Source organism: Bubalus kerabau, chromosome 2, assembly GCF_029407905.1.
Source record: "Bubalus kerabau isolate K-KA32 ecotype Philippines breed swamp buffalo chromosome 2, PCC_UOA_SB_1v2, whole genome shotgun sequence".
In the NCBI taxonomy this organism is placed as follows: domain Eukaryota; kingdom Metazoa; phylum Chordata; class Mammalia; order Artiodactyla; family Bovidae; genus Bubalus; species Bubalus kerabau.
In genome coordinates, this window is record NC_073625.1 from 193,200,228 (window position 1) to 193,211,718 (window position 11,491).

Sequence of the window (11,491 nt, forward strand, 5' to 3'; positions counted from 1 at the left end):
TCTTCACAGAGCTAGAACAAATAATTTCACAATTTGTATGGAAAAACAAAAAACCTTGAATAGCCAAAGCGATCTTGAGAAAGAAGAATGGAACTGGAGGAATCAACCTACCTGACTTCAGGCTCTACTACAAAGCCACAGTTATCAAGACAGTATGGTACTGGCACAAAGACAGAAATATAGATCAATGGAACAAAATAGAAAGCCCAGAGATAAATCCATGCATGTATGGACACCTTATCTTTGACAAAGGAGGCAAGAATATACAATGGATTAAAGACAATCTCTTTAACAAGTGGTGCTGGGAACTCTGGTCAACCACTTGTAAAAGAATGAAACTAGAACACTTTCTAACACCATACACAAAAATAAACTCAAAATGGATTAAAGATCTAAACGTAAGACCAGAAACTATAAAACTCCTAGAGGAGAACATAGGCAAAACACTCTCTGACATACATCACAGCAGGATCCTCTATGACCCACTTCCCAGAATATTGGAAATAAAAGCAAAAATAAACAAATGGGACCTAATTAACCTTAAAAGCTTCTGCACATCAAAGGAAACTATTAGCAAGGTGAAAAGACAGCCTTCAGAATGGGAGAAGATAATAGCAAATGAAGCAACTGACAAACAACTAATCTCGAGAATATACAAGCAACTCCTACAGCTCAACTCCAGAAAAATAAATGACCCAATTAAAAAATGGGCCAAAGAACTAAATAGACATTTCTCCAAAGAAGACATACAGATGGCTAACAAACACATGAAAAGATGCTCAACATCACTCATTATCAGAGAAATGCAAATCAAAACCACTATGAGGTACCATTTCACACCAGTCAGAATGGCTGCGATCCAAAAGTCTACAAGTAATAAATGCTGGAGAGGGTGTGGAGAAAAGGGAACCCTCTTACACTGCTGGTGGGAATGCAAACTAGTACAGCCACTATGGAGAACAGTGTGGAGAGTCCTTAAAAAACTGGAAATAGACCTGCCTTATGATCCAGCAATCCCACTGCTGGGCATACACACTGAGGAAACCGGAAGGGAAAGAGACACATGTACCCCAATGTTCATCGCAGCACTGTTTATAATAGCCAGGACATGGAAGCAACCTAGATGTCCATCAGCAGATGAATGGATAAGAAAGCTGTGGTACATATACACAATGGAGTATTATTCAGCCATTAAAAAGAATACATTTGAATCAGTTCTAATGAGGTGGATGAAACTGGAGCCTATTATACAGAGTGAAGTAAGCCAGAAAGAAAAACACCAATACCGTGTACTAACGCATATATATGGAATTTAGAAAGATGGTAACAATAACCCTGTGTACGAGACAGCAAAAGAGTCACTGATGTATAGAACAGTTTTATGGACTCTGTGGGAGACGGAGAGGGTGGGAAGATTTGGGAGAATGACATTGAAACATGTAAAATATCATGTATGAAACGAGTTGCCAGTCCAGGTTCGATGCACGATACTGGATGCTTGGGGCTGGTGCACTGGGATGACCCAGAGGGATGGAATGGGGAGGGAGGAGGGAGGAGGGTTCAGGATGGGGAACACATGTATACCTGTGGTGGATTCATTTTGATATTTGGCAAAACTAATACAGTTATGTAAAGTTTAAAAATAAAATTAAAAATTAAAAAAAAAAAAAAAAGAAGCCACTGAATCATGACTATCTCACTGTGGGAAGAGCTGGAAGGTGACAGTTTCCAAGTTTGGGTTAGTTTGTTTGTTCGCCCTAGGGGATCATCTCCTCATGAGAGGTGTCAAATAACACGGTGTCACAATTAAAAAAAAAAAATTTAAAAGCTTTTAACTGTTCATTCTTGTATTTTCATGTTCTAGGAACAGAATGATTTTTTTTTTCTCCTTTGGAGAAAGATTCAGTACAAACCATCAAGGCATGTCGATTCTGTTCTCAGCAGTTATCTGATTCAGTCATATCAAATGAGATAAAAGCAGTTTCCCTGGTAAGAGATGAATATACGGTTTCAACCACAATATGCCTGCATAGACAAAATGATTTCTATCTTTATTAATAAATGCTTCTTTTGAGGCCCCTGGGCTTCCCTGAGAATGTGGTCTTTCAGGAGAAACATCTTCCCACTGTGTCATCAGGACCAGACCCCAGAAATGCTCTCCATGAACACAGCAGAGATTTGCCTCCTCTGTGTCAAACGCTTCCAAGAGTAACAATCTCTAGAAATGGCAGTGATTGCAATGGAGGGGGTGTGAGAGTTCGCCCAGGTGATTTCGACAAAGGAAGCATCTCATCTCTCAAAGACATCTTAGGTGGCCCTGTCTGGCAGTGCAGACGGGTTAGATCACCTTTCAATGTCACCCCAAATTTCAGGGATACAACTTTACTATTCAAGAGGTTCTACTTAGTATTTCTGAGATGTTTAAAGATCCATTTCCATTTTAAAAGAGGAGACTTTTTGAAATGTGATGACACAAGTATAATTTGAAGTGCTACCTTGCAGGGACCACTAACTTAACAATACTGATGTAGAGGTCTTTGGGCTTTCCAGGTGGCGCTAGTGGTAAAGAACCTGCCTGCCAATGCAGGAGACATAAGAGATGCAAGTTCAATCCCTGGGTTGGGAAGAACCCCTGGAGAAGAAAATGGCAACCCACTCCAGTACTCTTGCCTGGAGAATTCCATGGACAGAGGAGCCTGGCAGGCTACCATCCATGTGGTCACAAAGAGTCAGACGCCACTGGAGTGACTTAGCACACACGCACGCATTGATACAGATCCATGTGTGTACTGCAAGATCACAAAGATGAGGATTTCAGATTCCCATCTTCATAAGTGGTATGGAAAGGGTAGCTGGAGTAGATGAGTCAAGGACCAGGAAAAGGGTTTAGAATGGGTGGGAGCAGCAAGATTACTCAACACTTGGGTTCTTAATCAAGGGATCTTAGGAAAGAACAGTATATTCTTTGTTGTGCAGAAAATACAAATGCAAAACAGAAGCCAGTAGAGATTTAGTAAACAGAGTAATCAACAGAGCACTTCCAGGAGAGCCTTGTCTCAATGACTGCTTTAGCTCTGCAGAGGTGAACTGTGGTGTCATGGTCAATGTTGGTCTCCTCTGGCAGGATCATAAAATTGTTGCAGAAGTCAATGCAGGAAGCTTTGGGTTAGATTGAACACTAATTATCACAATCAGTAGGCCCAAATATTTAACTACTTTAGTGAATTTTCAAGATAATTGAAAAATTATACAGGGACACTGCTACTGTTGTTCAGTCGCTCAGTTGTGTCCACATCTTTGCTACTTCAAGGACTGCAGCACGCCAGGCTTCCCTGTCCTTCACCACCTCCTGGAGCTTGCTCAAACTCATGTCCACTGAGTCAGTGATGCCATCCAGCCATCTCATCCTCTGTCACCCTCTTCTCTTCCTGCCCTCAGTTTCCCCCCATCTTCAGGGAAATCTTTCCAATGACTTGGCTCTTCACATCAGATGGCCAAAGTATTGGAACTTCAGCTTCAGCATCAGTCCTTCATATGAATATTCAGGCTTGATTTCCTTTGGGAGTCACTGGTTTGATCTCCTTGCAGTCCAAGGGACTCTCAAGACGTCTACTCCAACACCACAGTTTTGAAAGCATCAAATTCTTCAACACTCAGCCTTCTTTATGGTCCAGCTCTCACATCCATACGTGACTACTGGAAAAACCATAGCTTTGACTATACGAATATTTGTCAGTAAAGTGACGTCTCTACTTTTTAATAGGCTGTCTAAGTTTGTCATAGCTTTTCTTCCAAGGAGCAAGGGTCTTTTAATTTCCTGACTGCAGGGGCATAGCATTCTCCCTTTCTGAAATGCTCTCAGAAGGGACTCAGCTTACTTGGGTGACGAGCATAAGTGTGTCCAGAATGGGTATTGAGACCCTCAACCAATGGTAAATGTTTCGTTTATTTTTTTAAAGTATTTATTTGTTTATTGATTTGTCTGCACTGGGCCTTAGTTCCAGCACACGGGATCTTCGATCTTTAGTTTCTGCAAGCAAAATCTTCAGTTGTGGCACACGGAATTTTTTAATTGTGGCAAGCAGAATCTTTTTTTTTTCTAGTTGTGCATGCAAACACTAAGCTGAAGCATGTGGTATCTAGTTCCCTGACCGGGGATCGAACCCCAGGCCCCCTGCACTGGCAACTCAGAGTCTTAGCCACTGGACCACCAGGGAAGTCCTGGTAGATGTCTGAAGACAAGTTTCATTCCCCATCAGCACATCCTCAGCCTATAATTTCTATGCTGGCCCCTCTGCCTTCTTTAACTGGTCTTACAGTAACTGGGCAAAGGCTATCTAAGGTGATCTGGCCCTGGGCAAGTCATTTAATTTTGCTGAATCACAGTTTGCTCATCTGGGAAAGATTTCCTACCCAGCTCTTGGAACTGTTAAGAGAAAGTATAGGAAAAGGCACAAAAATATGGAAAGTTGGGTAAAAGCAAAGATTGGCATGCTTTTTTACCTGGTTAACAGGCGAGGTCTCACAAGGCAGGGTGACCTCAGCAGCAGGGAGCTGGAATGGGAGTCAAATCACTCCACTGATTGGAAGGCCTTGAACAAGCCACTTTTTCTCTCTAAGGCCAATAGGGATCACACACATGCTTTTGAGATTACAAGAAGAAATGGAAATTAAATCATTTTGACAGTGTTAGTGTTAGTCACTCAGTCGTGTCTGACTCTTTGTGGCCCCTTGGATTGGAGCCCAGGCTCTTCTGTCCATGGGGTTCTCCAGGGAAGAATACTGGAGTGGGTTGCCATACCCTTCTCCAGCAGATCTTCTCAACCCAGGGATTGAACCCAGGTCTCCTGCACTGCAGGCAGATTCTTAACCATCTGAGCCACCCAGGGAGCCCTGGTTGGGGAGCTATATCACTACAAAACATGTTGAATGTGACCTGTCTAGCTCTGTTCCAGGAGCCCATCTTTTCTGAAGAACCTCCTCCAAAAGACTCCTTGACCTGGGAACCTGTGAGTAGGGCCCCCTCTGGGTCCAGATCACTTGCGAAGCCATTACAAACCCAGTGCCTCCTCATCCAGTCTGATTGCTTCCTGTGGTCAAAGAGGCAGGTGAAGGGCCTTGCAAAGTATTGATCATATTCCTGTCTTTTTCTTTTAGATGTTCCCATTTTGCATCGGGGGTTCCCAGGTGGCATGAGTGGTAAAGAATCTGCCTGCCAATGCAGGAGACAAAAGATATGGGTTTGATCCCTGGGCTGGGAAGATCCTCTGGAGGAGGAAATGGCAACCCACACCAGTATTCTTGCCTGGAGAATCCCATGGACAGAGGAGTCTGGTGGGCTATGGTCCATAGGTTTGCAAAGAGTCAGACACAACTGAAGCCACTTAGCATGCATGCATAACTACCACGAAGTTTAATTTTTTTTTTTTTTTTTTTTTACTTTTTGGCTGTACTGTGTGGCATGTAGGATCTCAATTACTCAAACAGGGATCAACCCCGGTCTCCTGCATTGGACGTATAGAGTCCTAACCACTCAACTGTCAGGGAAGTCATGCTGCTAACTTTTAAAATTACTTTAAATAAGAAAATTTTTATTAATTTTTAAAATTTTTTTTAAATTTTATTTTATTTTAAAACTTTACAATATTGTATTAGTTTTGCCAAATATCAAAATGAAGAAATAAGAAAATTTTTAAAGAGCCAGAGACAAGATGAACAGTGTCTAAGAGAAGATGCTGAAAGCCAAAGGTCAAACATTCTACTTTTAACTTGCTGGTTGAGAATGACACCATGTTCACCTCCCAGGGATGGTCTTTTCAAAGATAAGCTTTTCCAAAAGTCTGTCAACCCAACTCAGGTAAGGGTTTCTGCCTTCTGGGGTCTTACCCGTGTCTCTGTCAGATTCATAAGTCTCTGTTATGTCTGGTCATTGTCTCCTCCTCTTTAAGGGTTCTCAATGGAATCCGGCATCACTTGGGATTGAACTCTTGTGGGTCCAAGATCTGATAAACAGTCATTGTTCTGACTAATGCCTTTATTGACTAAAATTTTGTGAAAATTATAGCATTGTCAATGACACAAGGAAGGGTAATTTGTACCTTTTGCGCTCAGATAACATTAAAGCTGAAAGTAACATTACAATCATACAGGGAAAATTTCAGGTGAGGAATCCCAGAGAGTTTAAATTACTTGCCACATACCTTCAGCCACCTAGGAAAGAGCTGGAATTAATATCCAAACCTCTTGATTCATAGCTGAGGACCAAGAACCAAGAAGGTGCTCCTCAAGTGTGGTCCTCAGGCCAGCAGCATCCACATCCACTGGGAACTTGCCAGGAATGCATGCTCTAGGGTCCCACTCTGGACCTATTGCATTAAAAGATCTGGGGTCTGTATTTTAATAAGCCCTCTAAGGAATTCTGATGTTTTTTAACTGTGGTGCTGGAGAAGACTCTTGAGAGTCCCTTGGACTGCAAGGAGATCAAACCAGTCAATCCTAAAGGAAATCAACCCTGAATAGTCATTGGAAGGACTGATGTTGAAGCTGAAGCTCCAATACTGCGGCCACCTGATGCGACAAAGTGAATCATTGAAAAAGACCCCAGTGCCGGGAAAGATTGAAGGCAGGAGGAGAAGGGGGTAACAGAGGATGAGATGGTTGGATGTCCTCACCAGCTCAATGGACATGAGTTTGAATAAACCCCAGGAGACAGTGAAGGACACGTATGCCTGGCATGCTGCAGTCCATGGAGTTGCAGAGTTGGACATGACTTACTGGCTGAACAATAAAAAGCTGGAGAAGCACTATTCTATGGTTAGGTAAACTTTAGGGGGTCAATTCAATATTTTTTATTATTTGTAGAAAAGTTGTGGTAAACAGTGATTTGTATAACACTTTCTTTTATTCATTTGTACATTCATTTTTTTTTTTCTGGATGCCCTGTTCTGCACATGGGATCTTAGTTCCCTGACTAAGAATTTGTGCCCCTTGCATTAGAAGCCAGAGTCTTAAACACTGGACCACCAGGGAAATCCTCATATATTCATTCTTGAGTACCCTGTCCCATATTCGGCACCACGTGAATCGGAAAGACATTGGATAAAGGTCCTTCCTTCAATTAGCTGATGGGAACATGGCATTGACAAAACTTTTATATTGAGATGTAAGGAAGAATATTATTAAATCCTTGAATGATGCAGACATCAAAGGCAGTGTGAGTTTGGAAACACATTGGGCTGCAGAAGTGAGGTTGGGCATGTTTGTGGGGAGAGAGGATTATTAGTCAGATGCCAGATTGGGCCTGAAAGTGAAAAGTGTTAGTTGCTTGGTCGTGTTCAACTCTTTGCAACCCCATGGACTGTAGCCAACAGACTCCTCTGTCCATGGAATTTGCCAGGTAACAATACTGGAATGGGTGGTTATTCCCTTCTCCAGGGGATCTTCCTGACTCAGAGATCGAACCCAAGTCTCCTGCATTGCAGGCGGACTCTTTACCATCTGAGCCACCAGGGAAGCCCAGAATTGGGCCTGGTGAGATTTAGAAACAACAACCATAATTGGAGGCTGGCCAGATTAAGGGAGACAGCTTGTGCCGGGAAATTTCTAGACTGAACTTCTCCACTCCTCTGAGGACCTTAGAGGTTCTGGCCTTGACGATAGAGGGCAGTGGATGGTTGGCCTTAGGTCCATGGCTCAGGGATGGACTCTGAAATTTTCTGTCCAGGAGGACAAGAAATATTTTCCAACTCCACCACAGTACAAGCCTCAAGCAATTTGGCATCACTCAGGTGTTGGGAAACAACTGTAGCCTCACATATCCCTCGAGCAGTCTCCCTGGGCTGAGCTGCGTTTTTGTTTTTAAAGAGCCTTGGGCTGATTCTGAACTTGGAAGAGAGTCCAGCAAATAGCAGTGGACACAAAAGGTTGAGTCATGAGTTCATGCCTCATCAAGGCCTGTCTTTTCTTTCGAGCATGAAGCGGCACTGACATGGGACTGGCTTCTTCGATTGTTTGCATTTTCAAATTGTAACTGGAAGTTCTCTGTGATCCATTTCTCTTCTCTGCATCACTCTATATACCTGCTTATCTGCGAGAAAATAAAATTGGCATTCATAACGAGGCCATTAGATTCCCAAAGACCTGCTGAATTGTCCAAGAAAAATCTGGTTGCTTCAGGATGTATTATTGTGCTTTCGTGTTTTTTAGGCCACGCCATGTGCCATGTAGGATCTTAGTTCCCCGACCAGGGATTGAACCCACATCCCCTGCAGTGGAAACACAAAGTCCTAACCACTGGACCACCAGGGAATAGCTTGTGCTTTAATTTTTGAAGGATAATCATCCATTTGTGGTCTATATGATAAATCCAGTTATCAGAATTTTTTATTAATCAGAAAATTTTGTTATCAACCAAATTTATCTGTTGCAGTTACAGCCATTGATATTTCAGAAAATAACACTGGCTAGCATTAATTTAGTATAGGCTTCATGGGGTCGCAAAGAGTCAGATACAACTTTGCGCACATGCACGCACGGACACACACACACACAGAAGTATTGCATTGCTGCTTTAAATTCATTATTTGGTCTCAGACTCACAATTATCTTATGCAGCAAGCATTTTTATTGTCTCCAGCTTACAAGTGAGCAAACTAAGTCACAGAGAGAGTACACAAAATCGTCAACAACCTGCGGCAATGTGTGAAGTTTGTATCACACACACCCCTGCCCTGAGACACTCAAATCCTGCTGAGAGAGGGTCTCCCATTTGGGAACATGCTAAGGATTTCAAGCTGAGATCTGGTAATCGAGTTCTGACAGGTGGAGGACTTTGGGGAAGCCACTTTATCTATTAATTGGCCACACTGATCAGATATCAAATCTGCAGCCCTTGTATTGGAAGGTGAAGTCTTTTTTTTTTTTTTTTTGGTGATACAGAATTCTATCATTTTTCTGTTGCCCAATCATAATACAGTGGTATTGAGTAACAGTTACATAATCACAATGGTGAAAGATGTTTGTCAGGTTTCACAATCTATAGCCAGACAAAAAAATAAAAAGATAGCTGGAGTTGTAACCACTGCACCATCAGGGAAGCCCCAGGGGAAGCCACCGTTTAAAGCCTTAGAGTATGAATCGTCCATTCAATAACATTTCAATAAAGAATCCCTTCCTCACAGATTGGTTGCAAGTGAAAAAACTGAGAGAATACGTGGAAAAACTCTGCTCTATAAATTGCCTCTGCACCTCCCTTTCACTTGCCAACCACATCCAGAAAGTAAGTTTCCCTGGGTTGGTCATGCACGTGGATACAGCTTCAGGATCCCCTGATCCAACTCCCTTATTCCAAGTTGAATGGGCTGATTCCATCCCTAACCTGTCATTCTACTATCTACATCATCATCTGTCTGTCCAGGTGACTTGAGGCGGAGTCTCAATCAACCATGGTTGCACACGGAGCTTTTTGGAGAGTCAGCGATGCTGACACATTCTTGGACTCGCTCAGCACTCGGACAGATGGATGGCGTGGATGGCAGCATCTCTAAAAATAAAGATGTCTTGTCTGCAGGCCTGTGTTTTTGGTTGCCCAGGCACTGTTCCACTCTGGATAAGTCACATTTTCCTTTGCTTCACCCAGCAGCCCCTGTGGCTGGTGATTTAGGGCCCCGGGTGGCACGTAGACCTTTATATCCATCCTTCATTCCTTTGCCCTTAGGAACCTGCTTATTAACCTTCCCCACCCCCTACCCCCCATCCCCTGGACCTCCCTCTCCCCCAGTGCTGCTCTTCACTAACTGGATGCTCTTGATGAATTAGTGAAACAAGGGTTTTTATAAGCTTGTGTCTCTCAAGAACTCATGAAAAAAGCTCTCTGCCTGGAACAGAAACAAACATTTGCACTCTAGCTTTCTAGAATGAGTGGAACTTTGGAAATTTTTCTTGAATTAAAAATGACCCCCCATACACATATATGTATGGCTGAGTCATATACACACATATATATACATACGCTGTTCACCTGAAACTACCACAACATTGTTTATCGGCTATAACCCAAGACAAAACAAAAAGTTAAAAGTTTGAGGAAAAATAATAAAATAAGCCTTCCATTTGGCACAAAGAAAAGATGCCCAAATGAAGGCCTGTGAAACTGGAAAGGTAGCTATAATGTAGACAGGCTTTTTTTATTGTGATGAAATAGACATCACATGAAATTTACAGTGATAGTAAGTATTGATATATTCACAACATTGTGTAACCATCACCTCTATTCTGGAACATCTTTATCACCCCAAAAGGAGTCCTATCCATTTTTCCCTCCCCTAGCCCCTGGAAACCACTAACCTGCTTTCTATTTCAATGTCTTTGTCCATTTCGGATATTTTCATATAGGACAGATGTGTGGTGCTTAGTCACTCAGTTGCGTCCAACTCTTTGAGACCCCATGGATGGTAGCCTGCCAGATTCTTCTGTCCATGCGATTTTCTAGGCAAGAATACTGGAGTGGGTTGCCATGCCCTCCTCCAAGGGATCTTGCCGGCCCAGAGGTCAAACTCAGGTCTCCTGCATTGCAGGTGGATTCTTTACCACTGAGCCAACAGGGAATTTGCTAATAAAAAAATTTAACATGCTATTCATTGACATTCCAAATATAAAAGTTTAAAATTATTTCCTTTTTTGTGTCTCAACCCCCAGAAGCTCTTGTCCCCCTGCCCCTCTTTGTAGATTTTTAAGTATCCTTCTAGAAAATGCATATCCCTATACAAGCCAATATTTTATCCCCACCCTTTATCATGCAAAAGGTACTATTCTATACACAACATTCTCTAACTTGTTTTTTGGTCACTTAATGAAATATCCTGGAACTTTGTCCCTATCAGTTCACAGAGAGCTTCCTTGTTCCTTTTCGTAGCTGCATAATTTGTTGTTCTGAGGTTCCATGCTTTATTTAGCTAAGTCTTTCTTGATGAACTTTTGGATTTGTTTCTGGTTGTTTGCCATCACCCATGAAGCAGCAGTGATTCATCTTGGACACATGTCATCTCTGAAGTGTCTCTGCAGCACAAATTCTCGGAAGACATGAAGCTGGGTAAAAGGGCATGTGAATTTACACTTCTGTTCACTATCATCAGGCTGCCCTCTGTAGGGCTATATTTATTTACACTCACCCTGGCAACACAGGAGAGGCCTAGAGCCCCTACTACCCACCAAGTGTCACCAAACCTCTATAGGTTCTCATTCTCAAATTTTCATTTGCATGTCTATTCACATGTATAGGAAATAGGGTTTATCCCTAAAAAGCTAAAAATAGAACCAGCATTCGATCTAACAATTCCACTGTGGGCTATATATCCAAAGAAAATGAAAACAGTAATTTGAAAAAAATACATGTACCCCAATGTTCATAGAAGCACTATTTATGGTAGCCAGGATATGGAAGCAACATAATTGTCTATCAGCAGATGAACGGATTAAGAAAAAAAAAAAAAGA